The sequence below is a fragment of the Eschrichtius robustus genome, chromosome 1, assembly GCF_028021215.1.
Source record: "Eschrichtius robustus isolate mEscRob2 chromosome 1, mEscRob2.pri, whole genome shotgun sequence".
NCBI classification, from domain to species: Eukaryota; Metazoa; Chordata; class Mammalia; order Artiodactyla; family Eschrichtiidae; genus Eschrichtius; species Eschrichtius robustus.
In genome coordinates this window covers 29,053,027-29,066,407 of record NC_090824.1, presented here as the reverse complement: position 1 = coordinate 29,066,407, position 13,381 = coordinate 29,053,027, and the positions used below count along the sequence as shown (strand labels likewise).

The window sequence follows — 13,381 nt, the reverse complement described above, 5'->3', positions numbered from 1 at the left end:
TTCCAAAAGAGAAAAAAATGCTGCCAAAATTAACTGTTAATTAATAATTGTTCATTAATTATGAAATATCATCATCAATAGTAAGATGCGTCTCAATATGAGAGATACATCCCAGTTCAAATATGTTCAAGTGTAAAGAAAAAGGAAGAGGAGAAGGGAGAAGAGCAGGAAAAGAACGGGGAGGAGGAGAATAAAGAAAAAGAAAATGACTATTCTATGATTAACACAAAATCCATCTTTTTGAGACTTCCTCAAAACATCTCAACGATATGGAATATTAGTTATTTACTAAAGTTTGCCATCAGGAAGGGGACAAAAAGCCACTGAAAGGAATGGTCACAGAGCAACTCTTCCTTTCTTAGTGTTTCCATTTGCCTTGTATATCTTCACCTATCCCTTTTATTTTTCTATATCACCTGTGTGTCTCTTGTATACAGCATAGTTGAGTCCTGCTTTGTAATACAAATTGAAAATCCTGTTTCTTTTTAAAGGTGAGTTAACTATAACAAAAAGATAAATTTTTTTTTTTTAAGATTTTTTTGATGTGGACCATTTTTTAAAAGCCTTTACTGAATTTGTTACAACATTGCTTCTGTTTTATGTTTTGGTTTTTTGGCCACGAGGCATGTGGGATCCCAGCTCCCCGACCAGGGATCGAACCCACTTCCCCTGCATTGGAAGGTGAAGTCTTAACCACTGGACCGCCAGGGAAGTCCCAGGATAAATCTTTTAAAATCTACATACTTCAAAATTCCAATTGACTTGTGGGTCCTAGGTCATGGATTAAGGAGGCAAGCATAACTGAAAATCACAACAGCAAATTAAAAATCTTAAAAATGTGTAGTTAATAATAATGAAAATACTCCATTTCAAACCTCATGAGCCACTTATAAATGTATAGCTCTAAATGCTTATATTAGGAAATAAGGCCAATAACTGGTGAGCTAAACATCTATCTGAAGGAATCAGAAAAAGAATAAAGAAAACCCAAGGAAATTAGAATAAAAGACCACCTCCAGTAACATATTAGGCTAGATTATTCACCCAATTCTCTCACTGAAAACAACTAAAAGTGATGGATAAAATTTTATTTCAAAAAATATTAAAAGCACTGAGGAGCTCAAAAGATGGTAAAGGGAATAACCAGACCAAAATCTATAAGAAAGAGATAAGTGGCTTAATAAAACTGTCTTTGTCCTATAGACATCTGCCTAATTCACAATGTTGAGCTTCAGATTTGATGATCTCCTGGCAAAGAACAGAAGTCAAAGTTCAAGACCCACCCAACATGGAAAATCCAACAGAAGACCCTTTCTTCATAAAGCTGGGACACACACACACACACCCCCTGCCAAAAGTTTCGTCCTCAGGAAACAAGTGAACCAGAAGTAAGCCTAGTCCACCCATTGCCACATGGGATCCCCAAAGGACTACAAGGAAACTTGTCTTCCTGTGGCAAAAGAGAACAAGGATTCCTAAGAGACTGTGAAGACAAGCAAGCCCACACACATAATTGCAACCCAAATTCACTTCCTTTGGGTGGTCCAGAATCTCAAAGGATGAATCTAGTCACCAAACTGTAGTACCTGAGGCATCTGGAAAAAAAAAAAAAACAGAGGTAAATCCTCTTGAAGCAATGCAATTTCCTTCTCAGGCCTCAAAGAACACCCACAAATATTTTTTCCAAGGAAAATAAGCAGTTCACAGTCAAAATCTCACATAGGATAAATAAAAGAAATCGAACCTAGGCACAACATATGAAACTTCAGAAAACCAAAAACCACAGAACTCAAAAGCAGTCAGAGGTAAAAAAGATTTGCTTAAATGAAGAACTATTTGGCAGCTGATTTATCAATAGCAACAATGGACACCAGAAGACAGTGGAATTATCTCTTCCAATGACTGCGAAAATAACTACCACCCCATGATTTTATACCTAAAGAAACATCTATCAAGAATGAGGGTGATAAAGACTTTTAGACAAAATAACTGAGTTTACTATAGAAAATCTCATTAAAGAGAATTCTAAAGAAAAAATTTTCTGAAAGACAGTATGCAGATGGAAAAATCTGAAATCTTTAGAGGAATCAAGAGCACACCAAGCTGGAACTGACATCAAATTTCAGAGACTCATTTTCACTATTTTCTGCCATGTAGACTGAAGAGTAGAAAAGCCAGTTGATAGCAAGAAAGAAAGAAACAGACTCAAAGGAAAGAGAAAGAAGTAAGGTCCTAGTACCATTGTAAGCCCTGGTTCCAGCTGTTCTTAATCCCTAATGAAAGTCTGTCCTTGGAAACTGGGAGACACCCCACTGTTCTTATGTTAGATTCTGCATTTCCATTAAAAATGAAGAAAGGAGAAAGGTCAGAAATTAATGAAATTGGAAACATACAATAGAGAAAATCAAAGTCAAGCACTGTTTTTCTGATGAGGCTAAGAAAATACATAAAATCTCTAGCAAGACTGATGAAGGAAAAAAAGGAAGGCGCAAAAAAATATGAGGAATAAAAAAGACAGATAAATACTTATACAACAGAAATTTAAAAGATAACAAAAAGAATGCTTTAAACAACTTTATGCCAAATACTTTAAAAACGCAGACAAAATGGATGGATTCCTAAAAAAAAGAGAAAAACCTTCTAAAACCTGGCTTAACTAGAAACAGAAATCCTAGATAAAACCATTTAGAAAACCAAATACATATCTCCCCCCCAAAATACTAAGCTCACACCTCTCCCCGCAAAACACTAAGCTCACACCTCTCCCCACAAAACACTAAGCCCAGAGAGTCAAACAGAAATTCAACCAAACTTTCAAAAAATAGATCATTCCAGTCTTTTCTTTTTTTCTTTTATTTATTTTATTTTTGGCTGTGTTGGGTCTTCATTGTTGTGGGCGGGCTTTTCTCTAGTTGTGGGGAGCGGGGACTACTCTTTGTTGCGGTGCGCGGGCTTCTCATTGCAGTGGCTTCTCGTTGTGGAGCATGGGCTCTAGGCGCGCAGGCTTCAGTAGTTGTGGCTTGTGGGCTCTAGGGCACAGGCTCAGTAGTTCTGGTACACGGGCTTAGTTGCTCCACAGCATATGGGATCTTCCCGGACCAGGGCTCAAACCTGTGTCCCCTGCGTTGGCAGGCGGATTCTTAACCACTATGCCACCAGGGAAGCCCTATCATTCGAGTCTTATACAAATCCTTCTGGGAAGTGGGGATGGGGGGGTTAGTTCCCACCTCATTCTTTAAGGTTGGCATAATCTAGATACCAAATCAAATAAGGACAATACTGTAAGAAATAAAAATTATGGACCAATTTCATCTGTGAACATACATACAACAATTCTAAATGAAATATTAAAAATTCAACTATACTTTTTTTTTTTGGCCACTCTATATGGCATGTGGGATCTTAGTTCCCTGACCAGGGACCGAACCTGCGCCCCCTGCAGTGGAAGTGTGAAGTCTCAACCTTTGGACCACCAGGGAAGTCCCTCAACTACATATTTTTTAAAAAGACCATCATGATTAAGTTGGGTTCATCCCAGCAATGCAAGGGTGATTCAACATTAGAAACTTGATAAATGTCATTCATCATATTAACAGAATGAGGACAACCACATGACCATCTCACAAATGTAGGAAAAGCATCGGATAAAATTCAATACTCATTCTTCACACACATACAAAATCTTAGCCAAATAGCAACAGAAATGCCTTTAACCTACAGAGTATCTATCAAAAATCAATAGCAAAGATTTTTCTTAATGGTAAAATATAAGGAGCACTTCCTTTTAAAAACTAAGTGCAATATAAGAATGCCCACTGTTGGGACTGCCCTGGTGGTCCAGTGGCAAAGAATCTGCCTTACAATGCAGGGGACACTGGTTTGATCCCTGGTCAGAGAACTAAGATCCCACATGCCGCGTGGCAACTAAGCCCACACGCCGCAACTAGAGCCCGCGTGCTGCCAACTACAGAGCCCATGCGCTCTGGAACCCGTGCACCACAACTGCAGAGGCCACGTGCCCTGGAGCCTGTGCACCACAACTAGAGAAGAGAAAACTTGCACGCCACAACTAGAGAGAAGCCCGCACACCACAACAAAGAGCCTGTATGCTGCAACTAAGACCTGACACAGCCAAAAATAAATAAATAATAAAAAATCAATCTTTAAAAAAAATTCAAAAAAAAAAACAGAAACAAAAAACGAATGCCCACTGTTAACACTTGTATTGAATACTGTAGTCAAAGTCCTAAGTAGCATAGTAAGGCAAGAAAAAGAAACAGTGTAAGCATTGGAAAGGAAGACACAATTACAATCATCATACTTTAGTAACTAGATACTAAACAAAGATCTCTATACCAAAAAAAGCTTATATCAGCAAACAGAAAATGGAAAAAAAGAGGAAAAACATACTATTTACAATAGTAACAACAAATAAAGTATCTAATAATTAAATTTAAGAGAAGATTTGAGAGACCTTTATGGAGAAAAAGAAACTTTACTGAAAGATATTTTTAAATATCTAAATAGCTAGAAAAATATACTATGTTCAAGGAAGGGAAGGCTCAATATCATAAAATAAAGGGAATAAAGTAAATGCATGTGTAGATTAAAGCTTCTGGAATCTTGGGCTCATATACAAGCAAGTCCCATTTTTAATAACAGCTTTTGAATTTTTATGTAACTTGACTCAAATTACTCACTTTGATGGATATTTTTGCAATTGGTATAAACTTATTAGGCACTAATTATATATACTTTTTAACTAATTGTAGCAAGAGTTGATATCACACTTCAGAATTCTGACAGATGCAAGGAACAAGTATGAGTGAGGAGCATATGATCGGTACATGGCTGAGTTCTAGTTGAATGTGCTGTGGTCCCACTGATTCAAAGGTCATTCAGTGTGCACAATCACCACAATGTAAGTTCTAATAACCACTCCTGCAAGTGATGAAATGTTGCCAACATTTTACATAACACGTAAAGTTTTCATTCTTGATAATTATCTGTGAACATTGCCAAAACACCATCTCCTTAAAAGTCACCTAAAAATGTAAACATTTATTTTGAATACAAATTCCTCTTACAAGAGGAAAACAGACAAAACACATTCATCATACAATGATCATATTGAGCTCAAAGAGTACCTCTAGTGGACCTACTACGTGTGGTGCTTACACATACAATACCCTTTGTACATGTGAGACCGATAAGCAGTTGCCCAGTTTGCTTTTATAATAGATCTGAACTTGATCAAATGAATGATTTTCTTTAGGTCTAACTTATTCAATTTTAATTTTGGTTTACATAGATTTCATGAGCTGCTTAAGCTTTACTTTATCCAAATTTCCTAATAGAGTATTAAAAATAATGATCATCTGTTTTACTGGTTCCTAGGAGATGATAATACTAATAGTTAACAATTATTGAATGCTTAGTGTGTGGCAGGCACTGTTGTAAGTGCTTTGTATACAGTAAATCATTTAATCTTCACAATAACCCTTATCAGGTGGATAATATTACTATCACCATTTTACAGATAGGAAAACTGAGGTACAGAAAAGTTAAGTAACTTTCCCAACGTCACACAAGTAAGTGGAGACGCTTAGTGATTCATACCCAGGTAGCTGTCTCCAGAGCCCAGACCCTCAATCACTTTATTATATTTCTTTTCACAATATTTAAAAGATACACAAAATTACTATGGATGAAAAAACTCACCATTAAAAAAATTATCAATAAGAGTTAAACGACAGTTAAGCAATATTAATATCAATACAACTTATCATAGGTTGATACTTCACAGCTATTTCAAAGTTTCATGGCCATGATTAAGAGTTTTGAAGTTGGACAGACCTGGCTCTGAATCTTGACTGTGCCCTTTACAAGCTGTGTGACTTTGGACAAGTTTCGTAACTTCACCAAGCCTCAGTTTCCTCATCTGTAAAATGAGAATAATAAACATCTCACAAAAGTGTTGTTGGTAACATAATTATTGCTACATTAGATTGATATGTAAATCCAAACAAAACAACAGATACACAAAATAAAAAAAGGAGGTTCACAATTTCCCCCAGAAATCAGGGCTTTATTGTAAATAACGAAGATGACCACTCTAAGTCTCCACAGCAACTATAAGACTCACATACAAACAGAATACCCTCTAATTCATAATAAATAATTCCCCTGGATAAAAGTCAAATGCCTAGAGGTAAATTACTGAATCTTTGAAATATAAAATACCATATATACATAGAGAAAGAGACAAATAGATAAGACATTGTTTGTTGATGACTCCCACGAATCCCATTCCACGCATACACTTTCTGAGACTAGTAGTATTCAAGGGGCCCAAAACAGGAAGAGTGGTGTCAAGAAGGAGTGATTCCTGGCACTGGTAGGAAGAAATTTTTTTAAGAGAAAAACAGAAAGAAATAGACATGTCATCAAAGTAGGGTACAACTATCGTTACCACCAAAGAGTGATTGTGTCCCTTTACACCAGGCATTTTACACTAGTCAAAACAAGTGAAACTGTCACTACTGCTGTCTTTAGAATCTCAATAAAATAATTTTACAATGAATAATGAGATTTCTATCAATACCTGCATTTACCAATAATACGTCCATCTGTGATAAGGTTAGGTGTTTCTTTGACGGGGGTGATTTTACCAATACAATACAATGACCATTTTAATAAAGGAAAAATAGGAATTATATTATACAAAAATCCTATAGGATAATTTTTTTAAACAGCTCATCAATACTATCATCAAGGTGAGTTTTTATGAAGGTTACTAGTCTAAAATATGAATTATATTAATTATTAAAATGACATATTACATAAAAATAATTATTAAAATGACTGTGTGTTCATTGTAGCTCAAAGATTTAATAAGGAAAGAACTTCCATCCCCCAAAATATCCCCTTTTAACAAATAATTGCAAAAATGGCCTTCAAATTTTCTTAATAAATTTGTAAAATTATCTGTCTAGAACAAAGGCCATCTAATTTTTACAAAGCACCTTTTTAAAGAAAACTTATTCGCTATATAGGAAATGTTCAGGAAATCCGTAAACTACCTATTTTATAACAGTTTAAGGAAATGAACATAGGACATGAGGTGCTCGAGGTTATACGCCAGGACGGAAATCCAAACAAAAAAAATCAGGTCCTTTGACTCTGTATCTTAACAATTTGGAGTTTTTCTACCTGATCAGCATTTCCTTCACTACTCTACTTTCTCTAAATGATGAGAATAATTTTTTTGTCCTTTTCATGAGCTCTACAAATCACGGATAAGGTCAAGTCGGTTCAATCACAACTCAAATATTTTAATGTAGGAATTTTTAGGTAAATTTTTTACCTAAATTTTTTATGTAACTTAGAGAAAATTTGCAAATATCACTAATTATTTACATTTTACCCCATTTGCTTTGTCAGTCTCTTTCCTCCTCACACATTTTTTTCTGAACCACGTGAGAGTGAGCTGCAGACACTATTGCATTTCGGCCCTCAATATTTTCATGTAGTTTCCTAGGAACACAGACTTTCACTTAGATAACTACAGTATAGCTAACCAAATCAGTATTGTGTCAATGTTAAAATTTCTACTATATAATTACAGCCCATATTCAAATGTCATTAACTGCCTTAAAAATGTCCTATAAAGCCATTAAATGTCCTTTAAATGTCCATTTAAAAATGTCCTCTGATCTCCCCAGTCCAGAATTCAATTCAGGATCATGTACTGCATTTAGTGGTAATGTCTCTTTAGAATCCTACCATCTGGAACAGTTCCTTAGTCTATGTCTTTTAAGTCTGATATTTTTAAAGAACACAGACCATTTATTTTGTAGAATGATCCTCAATTGAGGTTTGTCTGATGGTCTCTCATGTTTAAATTCAGGCTATGCATTTTTTGTAGGAATGTCACAAAGTCATGGTGGGTGCTTCTCACTGCATCGTATCAAAAGCTGCAAGAGGCTAGTGGGTTCTATTACCAGTGATGCTAACTTTGATCACTTGGCTAAGGAGTATCTGCCAAGTTTCCCCCTGTGAAGTTATTGTTTTTCTCTTTGTAATAAGTAAATATTTTGTTAGGAACTGTCTTGAGGCTACGTAAATATATTTCTCATCAAACTTTTACCCCATAGTTTTGGTACCTGCAGAAGATTCTTGTGCGAAAGTACTATTTTAATTGTTCCAAAATGGTCATTTTCTAATTCCAACAGTTCTACACCTATTAGCCATTTTAATGAATAACTTTCACTTCTCCCCAACTTAGTAATTTATTCATTCACTTACTTATATCTGTATGGTTCTTATTTTTTCAGTGGGTTATAATCTATAACTATCATTATTCATTTGGCCAGTGGATGCTTCTCCAAACTGGTTCTTGTTCCTTTTGACTGTCCCCACCATTCTTTGACTATCTCCTTACTTTCTGAAACAATAATATGCTCCAGCCTCCTCTTGTACTTTCCCTGATCCAGTTCCTCCTGGGATCAGCCATTTCTCCAAGGAGCTGTGGTTTCCTTTAAGTGGAGAATGGTTTTGAAACCAGCATATGGGAGTTAGGTGTGTTCACTGTAACTGCTTCTAGGCCTCTTAGCAAACAAAGCTGGAATATACACAAATACACACATCTACGCATATGCATACACATATACATGTATACATACAAATATACACATATGTCTCTAAGAGAAAGATACGTAAGTGTATACGTGCATACATGTATGTTTCTCTGTCTTTATATAAATAAATGTTAAAAACCATGAGTTCATAACCTCCAATTCAAATCCAGCGTCACAGGGTTCATTGGAGTCTTTTCTTCCTTATATCTAAAACTCCCTTCTCCAACAATGAAAAACCTGGCTCCCATTTTCCTCAATACACTCATTCATTTGTTGAGTCCTAAAATAGATAGAAAATAGTTTCAAAATTACCAATTTACACCATTACAAAAAACAGCCTACAAATTAGGGTTTGTTATTTGTTTACAGCTCTTTTTATCTTGAATTTCAAAGTATAGGATGCTCAAAAGTTATTTGGCTTACTTTCTCCCTTCAGTGTGTTTATGTTATTAATTTGAAACACAGGTTTATTAATTTGTGTGTTTATGCTATTAATTTGTTTATATTATGTTATTTAAATTATGTTATTAATTTGAAACACAGTTAGGTTTATTTGTTTCTGTTTATATTTTAGGGTTTTATCCCAACTTTATTGATTTTCTTTGCTGATTTTTTGTTTTGTTTCGTTTAGTATCTAAAACATTAGCATGACAGTGTTCTCTGATATTCTACACTGATATCACATGCAATGCTACCAGGGGTTCTCTCTCAACCAGTGATTGTAATACAACTTCACAGTTTAGTAAGTATATTTCCCACAAGAAATGAGCCTTTCCGTAGCCAATCACATGTATCTACCACCATCCCACTGAGGCCCAGCTGTTTTCTGGGAATTACTGTTTCTAGATATAGAAAGAAGGATAAAATGAAATGGGAAAACCCTACTCCAGCAACAGATATTACTTGTAAAATAGTTTTCAAACTATGCTACTTAGATGCCACAGGGTAGAAGAGGGCAGGACCCAGTGGGTAGAACTCCAGGTCCCTGCCCTGACTTGAATTCAAGTTGCTATTGCTTTTACTGATATAATATATTGAGCTTCAGTCTGAGATTTTGTTCATCAATTCATTCAGCATTCACTGAGTGTCTATGTTGTCCCAGGCACTGTTGTAGGTGCTTCAGTGAAAAAAAGCCTTCATGGGACTTACAATTCTAGTTGTGGGAGAGATAAACTATAAACCTAAGTAAACTGTATAGTTAGTTAAAAGATGAAAGTTATAGAAAAAATTCAACAAGATAGTTTGCAATATTATATAGCATGTCCAGTTTAGGTCTCACTGAAAAAAGAAAGCTTCCTTTTATATGAATAATTTTTTTAAGTTTGAAAGTCATTAGGAGAGAAGAAGAGCAATCCAATTTTTCAGTTGGTGCTAACCTTATGTCTACAGGCCCAGGGACAGACCATGAGAAAAAAGTCATAAAACATTTTCCTTCCTTCTTTCACTGAATCTTAGCCAAAATCTAGAAATATTTAGGTTGGTTTTTCTCAATCCAGATCCTCTACTTTGTAAGTAATTACATATCTTTCCTAGATTCTGGCAAAGGGCTTTCCATCAATCTCAAACTCAAAATATTAAATTTCTTTTTTTCTTCAAATGATTTTAGTGGGAAATTGATAGAGGCAATATCAGGGCTGTTAACCACTCTTTTTGACCTTTAATCCTAACCAAATCACACTATCACTCCCCTACGTTTACAATCAACAAAAGACTAAGCTAGCTAATCTTTCTCAGTTGTGCTAGATCATACCACTCAAATCCTAAACAACTGAGTTTGTTTGAACCTAAGTGCAGAACTTTATAATAACCACAGGTACCAGTTAATCAGCCCTTACCATGTCCCAGGTATTGTTTTAAATGGCTTATGTATATTACTTCTTTTATACTTCAAAACAACTCTACGTGATAAGTACCATTAGTACATCCCTTTTATAGATGAAGAAATTGAGAAATGAAGAGGTTAAACAACCTGCTCAAGGTTACAAAGCTTCTAAGTGATAGAGCTGGAATTAAAAAACAGGCAGGCAGTTAGTTTGTGCCATTAACTGCACATATTAAGCTGATTCTCAAAAAATCTTTACATAATGTGTTCTAAATTCTATCTTGCTAGATTTAACCAATTCAGCCTATGGAGGGAAAAAAAATCTGACTTCAATGCTGTCATCCCATATATATACTATTTTTCAAAGCTTCAACTGAATACTTGATCACCATGCCATGAAAGGGTCCAATGAAACTATTAATAAAAATGTGACCAGGAATAGTAGCAAATCAAATCCAACAATGTATAATAAGAATTATACACCACAAACAAGTGGGATTATTCTCAGGTATGCACGGCTGATTCAACATTTGAAAATCATTTAATGCAATCCATCACATTAACAGGTTGAAAAGAAAAGTCACATGATCATATCAAGAGATAAAGAAAAGGCATTTGACAAAATGCAACACTCATTCATGATAAAAATTCTCAGCAAGCTAGGAGTAGAGAGGAATTTCCTCAACTTAATAAAGAACATCTACAAAAACCTACAGCTGACATTTTACTTAATCATGAGAAACTAGAAGGCTTCCTGAAAAGATCAAGAACAAGGCAAAGGGACTTCCCTGGTGGTCCAGCAGTTAAGACTCCGTGCTCTCAATTCAGGGGGCCCGGGTTCTATCCCTGGTCAGGCAACTAGATCCTGCATGCCACAACTAAAAGATCCTGCATGCCACCACTAAAAGATTCCACATGCCACAACTAAAAATCCGCATGCCACAACTAAAGATTCAGCATGCTGCAACTGAAGATCCCATGTGCCCGCATGCTGCAACTGAAGACCCAGGGCAGCCAAATAAATAAATATTAAAAAAAAAAAAAAAGGAACAAGGCAAAGATGTCTCCTCTTACCACTCCTTTGTAACATCATATAACTCTTAGTTAACATCATTAACTAGGAAATGCTAGTTAACGGAATAAGACAAGAGAAGGAGATAAAAGGTATACAGAATAGGAAGGACAAAATAAAACTGTCTTTGTTCGCAGATGATATGATCATCTATATAGAAAATCCAAAAGAGTCCAGCCAAAAAACTCCTGGAACTAATAAGCAATTAACTATAGCAAGGTTGCAGGATACAAGGTTAATATACAAAAGTCAATCACTTTCTTATATCAGCAATGAACAAGTGAAATTTGAAATTAAAAATAATACATTTACATTAGCACCTAAAAAATTAAATACTTAGGTATAATTTATGGCAAATCTAACAAAATACATACAAGATCTTGAAAACTACAAAATTCTGATGAGCAAAGTCAAAGATAAACTAAATAAATGGAGAGATAATCCATGTTCATGGATAGGAAGACTCAATATTGTTGAGGTATCAATTCTTCCCTACTTGATCTATAGATTCAATACAGTTCCAATCAAAATCCTAGCAAGTTGTTTTGCAGACATCAACAAACTCATTCTAAAATTTAAAGCCCCAAATGGACCCACATAAACATTGTTAACTGATCTTCGACAAAAGAGCAAAGGCACTATAATGGAGAAAAGATAGTCTTCTTAATAAATGATATTGGAACAACTGGACAGCTACATGCAAAAAAATAATTTAGACACACACTTTACACCCTTCACAAAAATTAATTCAAAATGCATCGGAAACCGAGATGTAAACTGCTAAACTATAAAACTTGTAGAAGATAACACAGAAAAAAAAAAATCTAGATACTCTTGGGTATGATAATCACTCTTAAAATAAACCAAAGACATGATCTGTGAAAGAAATAACTGATGAGCTAGACTTCATTAAAATTAAAAACTTCTGCTCTGTATAAGACACTGTCAAGAGAAGAGAATACAATCCACAGAATGGGAAAAAATATTTCCAAAAGACACACCTGACAAGGGACTGTTATCCAAAATATACAAAGAGGGACTTCCCTGGTGGTCCAGTGGGTAAAACTCCATGCTCCCAATGCAGGGGGCCTGGGTTCAATCCCTGGTTGGGGAACTAGATCCCACATGCATGTCGCAACTAAGAGCTTGCATGCCGCAACTAAGAAGACTGCATGCTGCAACTAAGAGCCCACATGCCCCAACTAAAGATCCTGCATGCTGCAACAAAGATCCAGCGTGCTGCAACTAAGACCCTTCGCAGCCAAAATAAATAAATAAATATTTTAAAATATATATACAAAGAACTCTTAAAACTAACAATTCAATTTAAAAAATGGGCAAAAGACTTGAACAGATATCTCAACAAAGAAGATATACAGGACTTCCCTGGTGGCGCAGTGGTTAAGAATCCACCTGCCAATGCAGGGGACATGGGTTTGAGCCCTGGTCTGGGAAAATCCCACATGCCGCGGAGCAACTAAGCCCGTGAACAACTACTGAGCCTGCGCTCTAGAGCCCGCGAGCCACAACTACTGAGCCCGCGCACCACAACTACTGAAGCCCTCATGCCTAGAGCCCATGCTTGGCAACAAGAGAAGCCACTGCAATGAGAAGTCCACGCACCACAACAAAGAGTAGCCCCCGCTCACTGCAACCAGAGAAAGCCCGCGCGCAGCAACGAAGATCCAACACAGCCAAAAAATAAATAAATAAATTTCTAAACAAAAAGGAAGATATACAGATGGCAAATAAGCTCATGAAAAGATGTTCAAAATCATATGCCATTGGGGAACTGCAAATTAAAATGACAATGAAATACCACTACACACCTATTGGAATGACTAAAAT

The 13,381-nt window shown here is 35.8% G+C and overlaps 1 protein-coding gene across 13 annotated transcripts in view; it reads right to left on the bottom strand.

Moving 5' to 3' along the window:
• Positions 1 to 13,381, bottom strand: part of NUMB (NUMB endocytic adaptor protein) — a 189,265-nt gene that overhangs the window by 104,367 nt on the left and 71,517 nt on the right. For 10 of the 13 annotated variants that reach the window (XM_068543116.1, XM_068543213.1, XM_068543184.1 and 7 more), the window contains exon 3: positions 5,857 to 5,941. The exons of the other annotated variants lie outside the window; for them this stretch is intronic. The gene's annotated coding sequence lies outside the window, so the exon portion shown is untranslated. The remainder of the gene's footprint in view (positions 1 to 5,856; positions 5,942 to 13,381) is intronic. 13 annotated transcript variants of the gene reach the window in all.